Consider the following 20,270-nt stretch of genomic DNA (forward strand, 5'->3'; position numbering starts at 1 on the left):
TTAAACAGATAGTCTGGGATTAATTGAACTGAGGATATGGCTGGACACTCTGGGAGGCATGAGGTCACAGCTACCCACCTCCCATTGTTCACACTGGCATAGTGCCAGGCATTTGGTGGGCACTTTATAGATGTTAGCTACAGTAAACAGTTAGCTGAATATAGATGGAAGATTTTCTACTTGATGCATGTACATGATTTCCATTCCCCTGGTAGAAACTATTAGGTATCTGTCAACAATTTTGGCTGCTCCGTCAATCATACTGGTATTTATTATATAATAGTAATTTTTCCCCATCTGAAGGTTTAAAAATGACTGACAAGAAGACCAAAAAACAAACAGAAACCAAAACCTTGCTAGGATTTGCAAAAGGAATCATAAATGTTGTTATAACCTCTTGTCTTGACTTGAGACAAATCCCTTCCCAACAAGAGCACTTAATCTTCATGAAGTGATACATCCATAAATTGGTAAAGTTGACGCCAAACAGACTTTGAACCATAAATATTTTTAAACATTCTACTCACATATAATATGCACCTTCAAATGTAGGCAAGAAATGGCCATCTAATATAATACCACACCTCAAATTCTGCCCAAGATGAAGCACCATCAAAAGTCTGGTTTTAATTACCACATGGATTACAGAGATGGAAATTCTCATGGCTAGAAGTGCCGCTCCCCATGCCAACCCATAAATCATGAACGCTTGCTCAGCATAAAGCCAACGAGGAGTCTGTCAGACTGAAAGCAGCATGCCTGGACTTGTCGCAGGCCCTGTAGAGAGAGCTCTGGGCTGTGCTGAGTCCCATCAGCTGTTCTTCCACTCCTAATGGGCCTCAGTTCCCACTTTATATTTATATCCAGCTGCTGCAAAAGGTCACAGCTGTGCGGACCAGACAGCAAAAATAGAAGAGAGGGGGGAATAACCATACACGGGAATAACCAACCCATTTTTTTAAAGACAAAGCAGGAATTTGGGTCTATTCAGCCACAGAGAACTTTGAAGACAGAGCTTGGAACTGGCTCAACCCTGGTTTGACCCCTTGCTGAGAATTTGCCTTTCCACCCCAAATCTACTGCGTCAGAATCCACATTTTAACTACATGTAGTGGTTACGAATTGGGCTGCTAATCTTACAGTCAGCAGTTCGAAACCACCAACTGCTCCGCAGGAGAAAGATAAGGCTTTCTGCTCCCATAAAGATTTACAGCCTCGGAAACCCTGTACAGGGTCACTATGAGTTGGAATTGACTCTACAGCACATAACAACAACAACAACAAATACCTAAGAATTGCCTGAGGGTTACCTGGGATGTTGTTGAAATGTAGACTCAGATTCAGTAGATCTGGAGTTAGAAGGCAACTTCTCTGTAGGAAGTTAAACCAGATGAATTGGTTGGACACCCTCTTTTCAAAGGACCAGAGTGTGATTGCAGTTCCTATGGCTGCATGGTACAGATATCTTGTTACTGAACTTTTCTCCAAATATGAATCATTCTGAAGAGGTTTCTAAATCTGTCTGTGGTCTTCTGTAGTATCACACATCAGAAACAAATGAGAACAGCTGTTGAATTGATGCATAGTCTAAATATAAACAATAATATTGCTTAACTGTATACAACTTAAGGAGCCCTGATAGTGTAGTCCTTACACGTTGGGCTGCTAACTGTAAGGTCAGCAGTTTGAATCTAGTAAGACACTGAGCAGGAGAAAGATGAAGCTTTCTTCTCCCATTAAGATTTATAGCCTTGGAACCCTAGATGGATTGCTATGAGTTGGAACTGACTCAATAGCACACCACCATCACCATCACTGTATATAACTTAAGAAGTTGACAGCTAGCACTGGGTAGAGAATGCTCTGAGGAGAAAGACGGTCTCAGCCTCTTGGCTCTGTTACATGCTCGCTTGATGATCTTATGCAAGTTGCTTTCTCATTTTCCAAATGGGCTGGTCCCACTCCTTCCAAGGGTGCTGTGGGGGTTACTGAGGTAATGTATGTATCTGCAATACAGATTTTTTTTCTTTTTTTAGTGCAGGCAGTGTACAGCATTTCCAGCTATTCTCTTTAGATAGACAGCTGCCATCAGGTCAACTCCGACTCATGGGGATCTTACATACAACAAAAGAAAACATTTGTCCCTTCCTGCATTATCTTTAAAATAGTTACTTAAAATACATATCATGAAGATCCCAGACCACAGCCTTCAGTATCAGTGGCACCTCAATGTAAAGAAAACAAAAATTCTCACCACTGGACCAATAAATAAAGAAATTCATGCTAAATGAAGAAAAGATTGAACTTGTCAAAGCCTTCATTTTGCTTGGATCCACTATCAACACTCACGGAAGCAGCAGTGAAGAAATCAAAGAATGCATCGCATTAGGCAAATCTGTTGCACAAGACCTCTTAAAAGTGTTCAAGAGCAAAGATGTCAGTGTGAGGACTAAGGTGTGCCTGACTCAAGCCCAGGTATTTTCAATAACCTCAGATGCATATGAAAGTTGGACAATGAATAAGGAAGACCATAGAAGAATTAATGCATTTGGGGTATGGTGTTAGAGAAGAATATTGAAAGTACCAGAATATGGACTGCCAGAAGAACAAACAAATCTGTGATGTAAGAAGTACAGCCAGAATGTTCCTTAGTAACCGGAAGGGCCAGACTTCATCTCTCATACTTGAGACATATTATCAAGAGGGACCAATTCCTGGAGAAGGACATTATGCTTGGTAAAGTAGAGGGTCGGTGAAAAAGAGGAAGACCCCCACACACACACCAACATGATGCACTGCCACAGTGGCAGCAGCAATGGGCTCAAGAGGAATGGTTGTGAGGATGGTGCATGACTGGGCAAAGTTTTGTTATGTTGGGCATAAGGTTGCTATGAGTCAGAATTGACTTGACAGTACCTAACAAAAGCATTATCTTAACAATCACCAGCATGTTCCAGTTCCCTGTTACAGCTACCGTGCCAATCTACTTCACTTAGGTCTCTCCTTAGACCCCATTGGCCCTCCACTTCATGAAACATGATGTCTATCTCTAGTCATTGATCCCTCTTGATGATGTACAAAGCAAGTGAGCTCAACTACAGTCTATAAAGTTTTCATTGGATAATTTTCACGAGGCCTTAATTCTTCATCTGTCTTAGTTCGTCTGGAAGTTCTGCTTAGACCTGTCTACCACTGGTGACTGGACTGGTGTTTGCAATACCAGTTACACAGCCTCCAGCGTCACAGCAACATTGAAGCTCCACCGGACAACACACTGACAGGTGGCCTTTTCATTCTACTCAGTACTCAAACATTCGCTTCCTCTATGCTTTTTTTTAACACAAGCAGTTTTTAGGCAACCCTGTGATAACTCACATTTTATCCTAAATTTATCTATCTTTCCTGGTCCTGGTGTAGCACTGCGGGTTAATACACTGGACTGCAAGGTTGGTTTGAACTGCAAGGTTGGCTGTTCAAGTTCACCAGTTGCTCCACAAAAACTCTATACAGGGTTGCTATGAGTCAGAACCAACTCAACAGCACTTAGCAACAACAACAACAATGACAAAGGTGAGTCATTTCTATATGTAGGAAAACCTGAAGTACATTGAACTAGACAAGCAGTTATTTGCTAAGCAAACTCATAGCTAAATATGAAAAATATGGACCTTTCAACTCATGGCACCCTACCCATTGTTGTGGTTGTTAAGTGCCGTCTAGTCGGTTCTAACTCATATTGACCCTGTACAGGGTTTTCAAGGAGTAGGTGGTGGTTTTCAATCGCAGATCTTGTGATTTGCAGTCCAGTGTTTACCCTACAGCTCACCCATTAGAGGCTTTTAACACACACAAAGGTAGGAGGTAGGTAGTTGATTGAGTAAGGTATCATCACCTCATTGGTTTGATTAAATATCTAGACAATTCTCAATTGCATAAGGCAATTGGACCGAGAAAACTGTCTTGTCAATTTTATGAAAACAGGCATCTGTCTTCCATAGCGGACTTTTTAATCTGGATTTACTGAACTACAACCTCAAAAGCAAAGCAAAACAAACCCCTGACTTTCACTTGGATACGACTGTACATGTAGCGGTTCTATGGTAGAATTCCTGTGATTTCAGTTCACGAGTCTCTGGGTCACTAGTTGCTTCTCACTGGTTAGGTGCCCAGTCCTGGTGTGACGCTGTGGGTTGATGCGCCCAACCGCAAAGCCGTTTGAACTGCAAAGTCAGCAGTTCAAGCTCACGAGCTGCTCCTTGGAAACACAGTCACTATGGGTCGGAACTGAATCCACGGCACTTAACAACAACGTTTGAGTGTCCCCTGAGATTCCCTTCTGCCTTTCCTTGAGCCATAGTTCCATTTCACACAGCCAACAATCTTTTTATGTGGGTTTCCTAACGGCAGGTATGGTGAGAGTTTATCTTCTGTACTTAGGATGTGGTATCAGGAAGAACCAGTCCCTGGAGAAGTGTATCAGACTTGGTAAAGTAGTGGGCCAGCAATCAAAGAAAATCCTCAATGAGATAGATAGTAAACTGGCTGCAACACCAGGTTCATACTATTGGTTGGTACAGAACTGAAAAATTCCCGTTCTGTTACACATAGAGTTAAGGAGTTCTCACAGCCAGTGATTCCGTGGGAGAAAGATGAGGCATTCTGCTTCTGTACAGAGTTGGTGTTGTTGTTGTCAGGTGCCATTGAGTCGGAACCGACTCATAGTGACCCCATGCACAGCAGAATGAAACAATGTCCGATCCTGGGCCAACCTCACCACCACTGCCACACCTGAGTCCATCAATGCTGCCACCTGGCCGATCCATCTCATTGGGGGTCTTCCTCTTTTTCTCTGACCCTCCATCTTACCCAGCATGACATCCTTCTCTAGCGACTGTTCCCTCCTAACATTATGTCCAAAGTATGAGAGACGAAGCTTAGCCATCTGTACAGATTTACAACCCCAGAAACCCTATACAGGGTCACTATGAGTCGGAATCAACTCAGTGGCACTAAACAACAACAACAGTTGAAGGCAGGCAAAAGTTTCTTTAAAAAAATCTTTACTGGTGAAGAGACATGGATTCACAACTAAGAGCCTGAGAGTAAACGGCAGAGTATGGAATGAAAACATCCTCAATTGCCAACCAAGAAAAAGTTCAAAAGTCAACCATCAGCTGGAAAATTGATGCTTACAGTTTTCTGGGATTCTCAAGGGCCAGTATTGGAACACTATCAGGAAAAACATCCAACAATCAATAGTGATTGTAAATAAGCATCTCACTAGATGCTTACTGAAGAGCTGAAGCATAAATTTCGTATTAAACTCAGAGGACTGCTATACAAAGTCACTGTGATTTTGCATGATGATGTACGTCCCCACACCTCTGCCCACACTGTTGACACTCTGTAAAACCTTTGGTTTGAGGTGTTAACGCTTCCTTCTTAGAGTCCTGAACTTGCTCCATTGGACATTCACCTGTTTGGTCCCCTGAAAGCAGTCCTTCAAGGATGAAGATTCACCTGGGATGAAGAAGTAAAGACAGAAATACATTCTTGACTCAAAGCTCAGCCTAAAACATTTTTTTAATAAAGAAATACTAAAGCTTGTTGACAGATGGATAAAGTATATTGAAAAGCAAGGAGATTATGTCAAAAAATGATGTATTTATCTTTTCTAAAAGTTGATTACAATAAATTCTACAGCCAGAGTACAGATCATTTTTGCCTTATCCTCGTATGTACATACACACACATAGTACTACTTACTATATGATACTATAGTTTCTGGGTGGTGTCAACAGTTAACGAGCTTGGTGGCTATCCAAAAGGATGAAGGTTTGAGTCTACCCAGGGACACTTTGGAAGAAAGTCCTAATAATCTTCTTCCAAAAAATCCATGATTGAAAATTGTGTGGAGCACGGTTCTGCTCTGACACAAATGCGGTCACCATAAGTCTAATTGATTTGACAGTCACTGGTTAAAAAAAAGAATCTGTACTAATTTTATTAGCTGTAATAATGGCATTGCGATTGGATAGGAAAATGCCCTAACTTTTTAAGAGATGCATTCTCAGTATATAACAGATAACTATCATGATGTTTTTAATAACTTAAAGATACTTTAGTGAAATAAATAGATGAACTCAATTAGCTGGGTGGTTTCTACAGTGTTCAGTTGCTACCCAAGCAGAGACCTGGAGCTGTCACAAGGGGAAGAACAGCCATGGTTTATGGCCTCCTTTGAGCTGGCCTAGGCTGCCCGTCTAGCTCTCTCACAATGGTGCTGTAGGAGCTTGATTTCCACCTCAGAAGAAATGAAACTCTACAGTTGTGTATTAAGATTGTTTGAAAGTGAGTATTATAACTTAAATATATACAATTCAATAGTATGTTTGTCATGTTTTAGATGTCGTAATAACATTTAGTTTGACTCTATGACAGTTTCAGGCAAAAGAGTTCTAAGGAGCAATAATAGTAAACATGATGGGAAAAATGTGGAGGGAAAAAACTGTAGTTAAATTCTCTCAATCAAGTCAAAATGTATTTGTTGAAGTATTGAAGAAATCACCAGAAAGTCTTGGTTAGACTCTTGTACTCCACTCATAGGTGAGTCCAGTTATGGAGTGTGCTCTGGAGTGGGATGGAAAGTGGAGGAATGTGGTTTGGAAAGGCCCAGATTTCATCAGTGAATGTGGGGAGAACCATGCCCAGAGGAAGGCACTGACTGTGGGCACGAAGCATGTTTGACACTGGCATCATGAGGGAGGGCTTCCAGACACCTTGAACTTCATCCCTCGGGCAGGACCAGACAATGGGTTCTTTGTGCTCACCTGGATTATTAGCTTTGGGAGTGGATGTCTGGCCTTTGCAAGACTGCCCATTGCTGTCAAGTTGAACTCTGAATCCCAGTGACCTGACTGGACAGAGTAGAACTGCTTTCACTGGGTTTCCAATGTTGTCATCTCTATAGAAGCAGACTACCATAACTGCCTCCCACAGACTGCCTGGTAGATTCGAACTCCAGACCTTTCCATTAGCAGTCGAGCACTTTAACCACTGTGTCACCAGGACTCCTTCTTGCAAGAAATAGCCAGACTTGAACAATGAGGCATGTTTTTAACTCTCTGTTAATCACTGAAGGAAGTCTTCACATCTAAGGACAGCAGCAATGACAGCTCATGACTAATGGGAGCCAGAGGTGGTGGGAGCTTAAACCTGTTGACTCGGCAGTTCCACTCGAAATAGCTCAAGTTTTGAGATAGCTCATGAGACAGCTGAGCAGAATACCATGTGGCATCAATGAAATTGTTTTTTCTGGTCTTTGAAGGGTCATATCCTTGGTCATGCCTTCATAAGTACCACATTCTTACCAAAAGAGCAAGGACCACTGGACCATCTAGCTCTATTAGTTTCATTTGCTGGTTTTGAAAGATATGTATGTATATATATATCAAGAGTTCTGGTATGGAGCTGGGGGTTAATGCATCAGACTGCAAAGTCATTTGAATGGCAAGATTGGCAGTTCAAGCTCACCAGCCACCCCTTGGAAACCCTATACAGGGTCACTATGGGTCAGAATCAAATCAACAGCACTTAACAACAACAACATATATATATATGTATATACTCAGGAAACTGCGTTGGAATCAACTCGACAGCACTTAATAACAACAACAACATATATATGTTATACTTAGGAAAGTGCTTCAGAAGATTCCTATAAATAGCTTAATCATAGTGCCAACAACCATGCTTAAAAATTAGAAATTAAAAAAAAAAAAAAACTCTTAGAAATAAGTGTCTACTTGAGTAATAATTAGGTAACACCCCAGCCTTCCTTCAAAGGAAAGCATGACACAAACACATTGATTCGTATCTCTGCCAGCTTGGCAGCTCCTGAACAACAGGAAGTGCAGGCACTTCCCAGGTTATAAAGGTCTGACTTACAGTCAACTAAGGCTTGCCTTTTAATGTTATACAAATGTGACCTGGCTCTGAAAGGACTGAACCAACTTAAAACAATTTCTTCTTCACAATCACCTTCACTTTCCACATGTACAGCTTGTAAATCACTGAAAAGACTTGGGGCCTGTCTGACTAAATCCCCTGCAAACCCACTGCCTACAATCAACACTGATTCATCTCAACCCTGTACAGGGTTTTCGAGGCTGTACATCTTTATGGGAGCAAAAAGCCTCAGCTTTCTCCCATGGAGCAGCTGGTGGGCTTGAACAGTCAACCTTGTGGTTAGCAATCCAGTGTGCATCCTACAGAACCCCTAGGCCTCCATTTCTTGCACTAAAATATAGCTAAATAAGAACCATTTGCACATGTTTTGACTCACCTACAAATTCCACTAACAACTTAGAGACACAGGAATGGATCTCATTCACAGCCAGGAACTGCCTGAACAGTATAAAAGGAATTTAACTCCACTGGAATTCTTCTTTGAAGACAAGAATATTTATACCAATCTTTGTTGTTCTGGAGTGACTAGGACACCCCACCTGTCAACATGTAGACTCAAAAGAGGTCTAAGCAGAAATTTCCACCCTATCTGAGTATACTGCGTTCCCCAGGCTACAAAATATAGAACTCTGTATGTGTTTGCAAATACACACTCTCTCAATACTAAACACACACAAGCAAGCATTGTTTACTTGTTTTTAAATTACTACATTGCACTACAATCAAACCTGCGAAAAAATCCTGCGTTCAGTCAACACAATTTGAAATTAAACACTGAAGACACAGATGGAAGCCAAAAATATTTCTTTAACTCAGCATAGTCATCTAACTGCCTCATTAAGAATAAAAATGCTTATTTCCCAGAAAATTTGTCAACCTAATGTAATTGAAGTTGTTCACTGCTTTCAGGATAAGGAAAAAAAAATGTATCTTAAATGTCAAATGTTTCCTTCCAAAGATTTTCTGCAGTGGCCCAAATCCGACAGGATCCGCGGCTGTAAATGAATTGGTAGAATTCACAAAGCTTGAAAGGCTGTTTTCAGTCTTGACACACTGAATTTTCTAGATCTTTTGATATTGCTTTATTTTATCTCTTTTAATCATGCCTAAATTCTCCAGGCACCATGGGAGCAGCTGAAATGCAGGTATCTATTCAAAAATGGTAACTTTTCACTGATGCAAAGGAATGCTCTGGGAATTTTAACTAATGTACCTCCTCTGCTTTTCTCTCCAATTTAGAGCTCAGGAGAACAGTCCTGAATACTAACATTTCTCACTTGAATAATGGAGAAATAAATGTGCAAGAGACTCAGGACAATATTTGTCCGTGGGTATTCATGTTTTGAGATCATGTTTTTATGCAAGACCACCCCAGAGTGAGGACAAATCTCTTGGAGGAAATTCAGGATGAGACTAATTCTTCACAATTTTTTGGTCAGGAATAAATTAAAATGCCAAAGTAGCCCTGAAATAAAGTATCAGCTGTAGGGATGCAATTTTTGCTGGAAAACAATCGGATCATATGTTATTAAGAGCTGTAAAAACAGTAATACCTTTTCATTCAGTAATTCTTCTTCTAGGAAGTTATTATCTAAATATCTTAGGTGACTATTTAGAAACTCTGACAGACCTGTGGACAAAGATTTAGCCCATTGAAAACCTGTGAAAGTGGGGAAAGTCTAAGTTTCTAAAAGGCTAGAAATCAAATAAATTGTCCATGCATTCAATGGTTGTTCATTGCCAGTGAGTTGAGTGCATCTCATGGCACCCCCAGGTGCATAGGATCGAATGGCGCTCAGGAGGATTTTCAAGGCTGTGAACTTTCAGAAGCAGATCATCAGGAGTGTCATCTGAGGTACCATCTGCATTTGAAGCACAAATCTTTCAGAGAGTCTTCCAGAGCTTAGCCACCTGTACCACAAAATCAACCATCCTGGCATTATCGTTTGAAAAGCTACATTCAAATACTACTCTCTGATGTAAAGCTACTTGTGTTAAGTGTTACATCTTAAAAACTAGGGCAAAGTCTTTTATATATGCTGTTTCTAATTCTAGTAAAGAAGTATTCATAGAAAAAAAAAAACAAAAAAACAGCAAGAAAATACCAATACAAGCACTGCTTATCTCTGGAGAAGGGAACTGCCATGATATTTCATTCTTACCTTCTGTACTCTCTAAATTACCCAAAGTGCATGTTTTGAACAGTAATACTAAGAAAACAATAAATGTTTTTTGTTGTTGTTTTTTTTAAGAAATAAATTGAAATGCAGCTCCTTCTCCTTTGTCCTGCACAAGAATGTCCGGTGAAATGAGCCAAACAAATTCAAAGGTCATTGGTGGAGATTTTGCAGTAGTATTCACAAGGGACTAGATTGTAATATTTCAAAGTCAATGAAACATAAATTTTTTATATGGAGGACAATAGTAATTATGTGTGCACACATACCTCAGCAGTACTATACCAAGCCACACATGGTGACACACTCTACTAGTTGAAGAGTCGGTGGTTCAAACCTGTGCAGAGGTACCTTGGAAGACAAGCCTGGCAACCGGCTTCTAAAAGGTCACAGCCTTAAAGTCCCTATGGAGCAGTTCTACTCTGCATTACGAGGTCACCGTGAGTGAGAATCAACAGCACAATCCCTAACAATCAAATCATTCATTCATTTTTCATTCAGTGACTGTTTTGTGGCCAATAGTACAGAAATACAATGCTGTCTGTGACAGGATATTATCCATAATCCTACAAGGAAGACCAGTTAATACAACAATCATTCGTATTTATGTACCAATCACTAAAGCCAGTGATGATGAAACTGAAGAATTCTACCAACTTCTTCTGTCTGAAATGGATCAAACATGCAATCAAGATGTATTGATAATTACTTGTGTTTGGGATGCAAAGGTTAGAAACAAAGAGGAAGGATCAGTATTTGGAAAGCCTAGTCTTGGTGTTAGAAATGATGCTGGAGATCACATGATAAAATTTTGCAAGACCAAAGACTTCTTCCTTGCAAATACATTTTAAACAGCATAAAAGAGGACTATACACATGAGCTTCACCAGATGGAACACACAGAGATCAAATCAACTATGGCTGTTGAAAGAGAAAGTGAAAATGCTCCACATCATCAGCCAAAACAAGGCAAGGGGCAGACTGTGTAACAGACCATCAATTACGAAAGTTCAGGTTGAAGCAGAAGAAAATTAAAACAAGTCAACGAGAGCCAAAATATGACCTTCAAAATATTCCACCTGAATTTAGAGATCATCTGAAGAACAGATTTAATGAATTAGCCACTAAGACTGAAGACCAGAAGAGTTGTGGGATGACATCAAGAATCTCATACAGGAAGAAAGCAAAAAGTCATTAAGAAGACAAGAAAGAAGGAGAAGACCAAAATGGATGTCAGAAGAGACTCTGACATAGAAATGAGGAGGTAAAAGAACCGAATACAAAATTTCAAAAGGTAGCTCAAGAAGACAAAGTCAAACATAATGAAATGTGCAAAGACCTGGTGTTAGAAAACCAAAAGGGAAGAACATGCTCAGTATTCCTCAAGCTAAGGAAACTGGAGAAAAAAATTCAACCCCAATTTTCAATATTGAAGGATTCTATGAGCAAAATATTGAATGATGCAGAAAGCATCAAAAGAAGATGGAAAGAATACAGAGTCACTGTACCAAAAAGAAATGGTTGATGTTCAACCATTTCAAAAGGTAGTATATGATCCAAGAGCCAATGATCCTAAAGAAAGAAGTTCAAGGTGAATTGAAGGCATCTGCAAAGAACAAGGCTCTAGGGATTGATGGAATACAAATGGAAATCTTTCAACAAACGGATATGGCATTGGAAGCAATCACTCATCTATGCCAAGAAATTTGGAAGACTACTAACTACCTGGCCAACTGGCTGGTAGAGATCATATTTGTGCCCATTCCAAAGAGAGGGGACCAATGGAATTTGGAAGTCAATGGACAGTATCATTAATATCTTATGCAAGCAAAATTTTGCCCAAGATACTTCAGAAATGGCTGCAACCATACATTGACAGAGAACTACCAGAGGTTCAAGTCAGATTCAGAAGAGGCTGTGGAATGAGGGATATCATTGCTGATGTCAGGTGGATCTAGGCTGAAAGTAGAGAATATCAGGAAGATGTTTACCTGTGCTTTATTGACTACACAAAGGCTTTTAATTGTGTGGATCATGACATGCTATGGACAACAGTGCAGAGAATGAGTATTCTGGAACACTTGTGTTCATGAGGAACTAGTACATAGACCAAAAGGCAGTTGTTTGAATAGAACAAGGAAACAATGAATGGTTTAAAATTAGGAAAAGTGTGCACCAGGGTTGTATTCTTTCATCATACTTATTCAATTTGTATGCTGAGCACATAATCCAAGAAGCTGGATTAAATGAAGAAAAACGTGGCATTAGGATTAGTGGAAAACTCATGATCAATGTGCCATATACCGATGATACTTGCTTGCTGAAAGTGAAGAGGACTTAAAATTCTTACTGATGAAGAACAAAGGCCACCGCATTCGTATGGGTTGCACCTCAACATAAAAGAAATAAACACCCTCACCACTAGACCAGTAAGTAACATCACAATAAATGGAGAAAAGATTGAAGTTGTCAAGAACTTTAATTTGGCTCAAATCAGCCATCAACACTCATGGAAGCAGCGGTCAAGAAGTCAAATAATGTATTACATTAGGCAAATCTACTGTCCAAGACCTCTTTAAAGTGTTGAAAAGCAAAGATGCCAGCTTGAGGACTAAGGTGCTCCTGACCCAAGCCATGGTATTTTCAATAACCTCATACGCATGTGAAAGCTGGACAGTGACTAAGGAAGACAGTAGTAGAATTGATGCTTTTGAGTTATGGTGTTGGAGGAGAATATTAAAAGTACCATGGACTGCCAAAAGAACAAATCAATTTTTGTTGGCAGAAGTACAGCCAGACTGCTCCCTGGAAGCTTGTTTGGCCAGACTTTGTCTCTCATACTTCAGACATACTGTGAGGAGGGACCAGTCCCTGGAGAAAGTTATCACATTTGGGAAGTTGGAGGGCTGGAGAAAAAGAGGATTGGCACAGTGACAGCAGCGATGGGACAAGAGTAACAACTGTGAGGATGAAGCAGGACCAGACAGTGCAGGGTCCTTGTAAGGCAAACACGATTCAATTAAGGCAAGCACCTTAACAATTGCAGAACTAAGCACTATTCTAGGCGAAGTTGGTATCCGTGTGAATAAAACAGACATTTTAGTGGAAAATAAACAGAGGAAATAAAAAATAAAATCTAAACACAAAACAGAGGCAAGTGTGATGGTACTAAAGACCAGAGTCAAAGTGGTGCTAAAAAGGATTGTGGGACCCCGCTTTTCAAACAGTTTAACATGCTAGATAAAGCCAAGATCATCACTTGCTGCAATGGCCCTTACTAGTGGAGTCCTGGTGTGGCGCTCTGGGTTAATGCTCCAGACTGCTAAAGCCATGTGAACTGCAAGGTCAGCAGTTCAAGCTCACCAGCTACTCCTCAGTAACCCTATTGTTGTTGTTGTTGTTGTTATGTGCCGTGGACTCGGTTCCGACTCATAGCGACCCTGTACAGGGTTTCCGAGGCTGTGTTGGAAGCGGCTCGATAGCACTTAACAAAAACAATGCTAATTAATTTTAGGATTTTATTTGCTCTGGTGTGGCAATGTAGTATAAGCACTGGAGTCCATAGTTGGCTTGAACCACAAGGTTGGCGGTTCAAACTCACCAGCCATTCCTTGGAGTCTACAGGGCCGCTGTGAGTGGGAACTGACTCGATAGTACTAACAACAAACAACAAGAAAGCAAAGTAGCCAAGACTGATTTTGAAAAAAATCATCAGTTCTTTTACACCTCAGGTTACATTCTCCTTTCTGTGGTTCTGCTATTCACTTACCTCCCACCTCTTTCCAAACAGGTTGGGCGTGTCCTTACTATAAAAGGTATACATTGAACTAACAATGACGCTGGAGTGGAAAGGGAAACTGAAATCCAACCTGAAGGAGGAAACCTAACCGGGAGGAAGTGCTATCACAGTGACCAGGGTAAGTCTATTAACAGCCAACGCAAAATTTAAGAAAACTGAAAGTCAGACTCATCGTCCCAGAACAAGTGAGGGGACAGAGGTGAAATGAATCATCTCTGATCTGTGCAGGACTCAGAGGGTGGTGAGTCCCCTTCCTCCCCACCCCCCAAATAATGCCATTTCCTTTCAATTGATTTTCCTATTTGTTGTAAGATCTAAATAAATACTCCTTGTATGAAAGTTTTTTAGCTTTTTATTGTGAATTGAATGGAGATTTACAAATGATCAACCCCACATTCAACAAGTCAATATACCTCATGTCATTACAATAACTGGAATCTCTTCCATGTACTATCAGTTAACAGTATTTAACTGTGCTCAGCTATTGCATTCCATCCATCCTATGCCTTCTACCACCCTCATCTTTCCTATGCCAACCTCCCTCTTGCATATTGCTTTCCCCGTCACCCAAGTTAACATGTGCCCATCCTCTACCCACTGAATAATTTTCACTTCCCTCACACCATCATAGAATGTTTCTTTTTCAAGAAAATCCTTTTCCTAAATTTTTTTTACAACAGTAGTCTCATACAATATTTGACATTTTGTGATCGACTAATTTCACTCAGCATAATGTCCTCCAGGTTCACCAATGCTCTGAGGTGTTTCACAGATAGATCATTATTCTTCAACTTTGCTTAGCATTCCACTGTGTATATGCACCAAAGTTTGTTTAACCATTCTTCTGCTGATGAGTATTTAGGCTGTCTTCATCTTTTTTGCAATGAACTTGGGTGTGCATATATCTACTTGTATCCTGGCTCTCATCTTTTAAGGGTATATACCAAGTATCAATGGGCTCACACGTACCAACAATTGTGAAGTTGGCACAGAACAGGACAGTGTTTCGTTCTGTTGTGCATAGGGTCACTATAAGTTGGTACCGACTCAATGGCACCTAACAACAATCAAGTAGAGGAACTTCTGGGTAAAACAGTATTTATATTTCCAATTTCTTGAGGAAGCACCCTCTCCGGCATTTATTGTTTTCTGTCTGTTTGAACTTTGTAATCAATTCTAGAGTAAGATGATATCACATGGTGGTTTTGATTTGCATCTCTCTGATGGCTAATGACCTTGAGCATTTCTTGTTGGCCACCTGACTGTTTTCTTTAATGAAGTGTCTGTTCATGTCCTCTGCCAATTTTTCAATTGGATTATTTATCTTCTTCTTCTTGAGGTGTTGAAGTGTTCTCTGAATTTTAAAGAGTAGTCCCTTGTCTAATAAGTCATTGTCAAAAATTTTTTTTTACCAGTCTGTGAGTTCTCTTTTTACTCTTTTGGCGAAATCTTTTGATGTTGTTGTTGTTAAGTGCCATCAAGTAGGTTCCGACCCATAGCGACCCTGTATAGGGTTTCCAAGGAGCAGCTGGTGAGCTTGAACCGCCAACCTTGCAGTTCAAATGGCTTTGCAGTCCGGCGCATTAACCCACAGCACCACACCAGGACTCCAAATCTTTTGATGCACATGTCTACTTTTTAGGAGGTTCCAGTCATCTATTTTGTCTACTTTTTGTGTATTGTTAGCAGTGTCTGATAGTGTACTTACGTCATGTGTCAGAGCCCCTAAGTTTGTCCCTATTTTTTCATTGATGATCTTTAGAGTTCTAGGTTTCACATTTAGGTCTTCAATCCACGATCAATTTGTATTTGTGTAGAAGGTGAAATATGGGTCTCGTTTCATTCTTCTGTAAATGCATTTCTAGTTTTGCCAGCACCATCTGTTGAAAAGACTATCTCTTCCCCATTTAATGTGGTTTGGCCCTTTGTCAAAGATCAAATGACTGCAGATAGATAATTTACCTCCAGTTTCTTAATTCCGTTGCACTGATCCATGTGCCTCTCATTGTACCAGTACCAGGCTGTTCTGACACCTATAACTTGTATAGCAGTTTGAGATCAGAAGTGAGAGGCCTCCTACTTTGTGCCTTTTTTTATTATTATTATTAATGCTTTGCTTATTCAAAGTCCCTTTCCTTTCCATATAAAGTTAGTGATTAGTTTTTCTATCTTTAAAGAATGAAGTTGGAATCTGGATTGTGATTGCATTATAGCTAGAGATTGCCTCGTGTAGTGTTGATGTCTTCACAATGTTTAGTCTTCCTGTCCATGAACATGGCCTATTTTTCCATATCTGTAGGCTCTAGTTTCTTGTAGTAGTGTTTTGTAGTTTTGTTTGTATAGGTCTTTTGTTTCTCTGGTAAGATGGATTCCTAATTATTTCATCTTTTGGGTAGCTATTATAAATGGTATTGTTTTTCAGATTTCCTTTTTAGAGCTCTATGTATTAGTGTAAAGCAGGGGTGTGTAACATCCAACCCAAGGGTCCAGTGAAATCATTTGGTCTGGCCCTGCCCAAGCCACCACAGGTGGGTGTCTAAATTCAATAAATCTAGAAGCTTTTTTCATAGCAACATACATTTACATTAAGTGAATCATACAAATAACATATTTTGAGGCGCAAGCAAGGAACGTCCATTACAGGATAGACAGAACATATAGTTGTACATGACGGGACAGATGTGTATGTTTCTTGTCAGCTGCCCGCAGCCCATCTGCCTGCATTGCGGCGATTCAGAGATCAGTGCGAGGCAGGCTGGAAGCATACACGCTTCAAAAGTGTTAGCACACAGTGGTGAAACTACAGCAATCGGTGATGATGAGACGAGATGCAGTAAGAGGACTCCTCATGACGTTGATGACTTGGCCTCCAATGATTGTCAAAGATGTCGACTTCTTTGTTGACACAGAAGATAACTCCAATACAATCTTTAACCACATGTCTACAGTCAACAACCCTCGCAAAACTTGATTCTCAGATGAAGATTAAAGAAATTACAGTACACAGAAAAGGCCTCAAGAGTTGAAGATACGAATATTGGATATGTTCCAAATCCAAGATGCAAAATTAGGATAGCAATCAAAGCAAAATAATTACATCATTAATGACACATGCACTGGATAGTTATTAAAAGTTAAATGGTGTGTTATCTTCCAAATGGTAACTACAAAGAAAAGAACAGTTGATGCAGAGTTATCACTCTTTCCAAGAGAAGTGGACAAATGATTATTTCTTTGTTGTTGATGTCAAAGGCAAACCTTGTGGCTGGCTGGTGGCATTGCGTTAGCAGCAATGAAAAAAGTCATGCTGGAGCATCATTACAACTCAAAACATGCTAAACTCAGTGACTCGGGACTCCAGATGCATCTAGGCCAAATCAGTGCTCTTCAGCACAGTTTAGAATCACAATAAGCCGCTTTCACTGGACCTCACTGTGACAGACAAATTATTCAGACGAGTTATGTAATGAGCACGTTAATCACAAAGAAGCTGAGACCTGGTAAAGGGAGAGTTTGTGAGAGTGCATGCATGGTGGCTGCTGCGGAGCTGTTAGCACCAGAAAAAGTTAAATGGTTTCAGAGTGTAATTTTGTCTCAGAGAACCACCTCAGATCAGATTACTGACTTAGCACAGGATACTGAAAAATACATTGAAGGATTCTGCAGGAGAGTTCCAATTTTCCTCTCTGACTTTGACAAGACAAGTGACAGAACAAGTACTGTCCAACTGCCACTTTCATTCACGGGGAAACTGCAGAGTTTGACATGCAAGAGACACCGCTGTCACGGGAAGCCATGCCTGGTACTGTAAGAGGCGAGGACTTGTTTGAGAGATTCGTTTTTATCAATGGAAAAACCTAAGTTAACATTTGAAAAGCTGAGTAATCTTACTACACACAAGGCTCCAGTCATGGGTGGCTCACAAAAAGGGTTAAATCTATTCGTCAAAAAAGAACTTGAATCGCCTCAGTCTTGATCCAAGCGATTTTATTATATGCCCCTGCATCAGACACCAAGAAAGTCTCTGTGAGTGGTCGTAGCGGCTCAGAAATGTGATGTCAACAGTATTGTCATGCTTAAGTGTTGTAAAAAGCAGAGGGTTTAACAGCCACCAGTTTAAGGAGTTACTGAATGAACTTGACTCTGAGTAAGATGGTCTTCTTTATTACTATGAAGTGCAGTGGCTGAGTATTGGGAACGTGCTCATGAGATGAAGGGAAAACCTGTTAGGGAACTCAGTGATAGCAAGTGGCAGTGTGATGGAGTGCATGGTGGACATTACCAAGCACCTCTCAGAGCTGAGTGTCAAGCCGCTGGGCCCCAGTCAGCTTCTCAGCTCCCTGCTATCAAACAAGAAGTCATTTGAAGCTAAATTAAGGCTGTGGAAAGTGCAGTTTCAAAGGAATAACAGGGTGCTTTTCCCAAATCTGTAAGGACAAACGCCTTCTGCTACTCATGAATATGCTGCAGAATGTGCAAATGTTAACTTAGGTTTTTCCATTGAGAATGTGAAATGTAAATAAAAGGAACTGAACACCTTTGTTACACCATTCTATGTAGCTAATGTGTCCGATAACCTACCACATGAAATCATTTCACTCCAAAGCAATGATGAGCTGAAAGCTCGGTACAATAGCCATCTACTGCTTGAGTTCTAAAACAAGGATGAATTTCTCACTTTGAGGAGACATGTGTTGAAATATGCATCTGTGTTTGGAACAACTTACTGCTGTGACCAGTTCTTTTCAAAACTTAACATTGCAGAGGGTCGATTGCACTCCAGACTGACTGATGCAAACCTGGAGCAGCCATCATGAGTAGCAACATCATCAACACCAGCTAATATCACATGCCTCCCCAAAGAGAAGCAGTTCCAGGCAGCACACTGTTGTTGTTGTTGTTGAGTGTCATACAGTCAGTTCCAACTCACAGTGACCCTGTATATGGTTTCTAAGGAGCAACTGGTGAGTTGCAATTCAAACCGATCCTGTGGTTCTGTGCATTATCCCACAGCGCCACACCAGGACTCCAAACATCACGTTGTTGTTAGGTGCCATCGAGTCAGTACCGACCCATAGCAACCTTTGCACAGCAGAACGAAACACTGCCCAATAATGGGCCAGCCTCATCACTGTTGCCACGCTTGAGTCCATCAATGCTGCCACTTGGCCAATGGCCAAAACATCACATTAGGGGTGAGTTAATTAAATGTTTGACCAAACATAGCAGGCGAATTTTTAAGTTGATAATTTTGTATGGCCTGCAATGGTGTTACACATATCCAAATGACCCTTGGCAGAAAAAAGGTGCCCCACCCCTGATGTAAGGAATGCAACTGATTTTTGAATATTGATCTTGTACCCTGCCATTCGCTAACCCTTACAATGAGTCACAATAATTTTGTTGAGTTTTTGGGATTTTTATGTATAGGGTCATATCATCTGCAAATAGAGAGAGTTTTCCTACTTCTTTGCTCATTTGGATGCCTTTAATCTCCTTTTTTGCCTTACAGCTCTGGCTAAGACTTCCAGCACAATATTGGAGTGGTGATAAAGGATTAAGGGCATCCCTGTCTGGTTCCTGTTTGAAAAGGGAACGCTTTCAGTTTCTCTCCATTCAGAGGGATGTTGGTTGTTGGTTTTGTATACATGCCTTTAACTATGTTGAGGACCTGTCCTTCTGTACCTATTTTGCTAAGTGTTTTTATCAGGAATGGGTGTTCGATTTTATGAAATGTTTTTTCTTCATCAATTGATATGTCATGTGTTTTTTTCCTTTGTTTTATACAGGTGGTGGATTATGTTTGTTTTTCTAATATTGAACTACCCCTGCATATCTGGTATGAATCCCATTTGGTCATGATGTTTTTGTTTTGTTTTTATATGTTGTTGGATTTTATTGGCTAGGATTTTGTTGAGAATTTTTACATCTATGTTCATGAAGGATATTGGTTTATAATTTTCTTTTATATTGATGTCTTTGTCTGGCTTTGGTATCAGGGTTATGTTGGCTTTATTAAATTAATTTGGGAGTTTTCCTTCCTTTTCTATGTTCTGGGACAGTTTGATTGGAATTGGTCTACTCCTCTTTAAATGTTTGGTAGAATTTACCAGTAAAGACATCTGGACCCAGACTTTTTGTAGTTGGTAGTCTTTGTTAACTTGATCAATTTCTCTTGGATGGACAATATCCATGTGTTCAAGTTTTCTACTTCAGTCTGTGTTAGTTTAGGTAAGTCATGTGTTTCTATAAATCGGTTCATTTCTTCTAGATTATCAAATTTCTAGTACAATTTTTCATGGTATTGTGTTATGTATATTTCCATTG

The sequence above is a fragment of the Chrysochloris asiatica genome, unplaced genomic scaffold (assembly GCF_000296735.1).
Source record: "Chrysochloris asiatica unplaced genomic scaffold, ChrAsi1.0 scaffold00044, whole genome shotgun sequence".
Classification (NCBI taxonomy): domain Eukaryota; kingdom Metazoa; phylum Chordata; class Mammalia; order Afrosoricida; family Chrysochloridae; genus Chrysochloris; species Chrysochloris asiatica.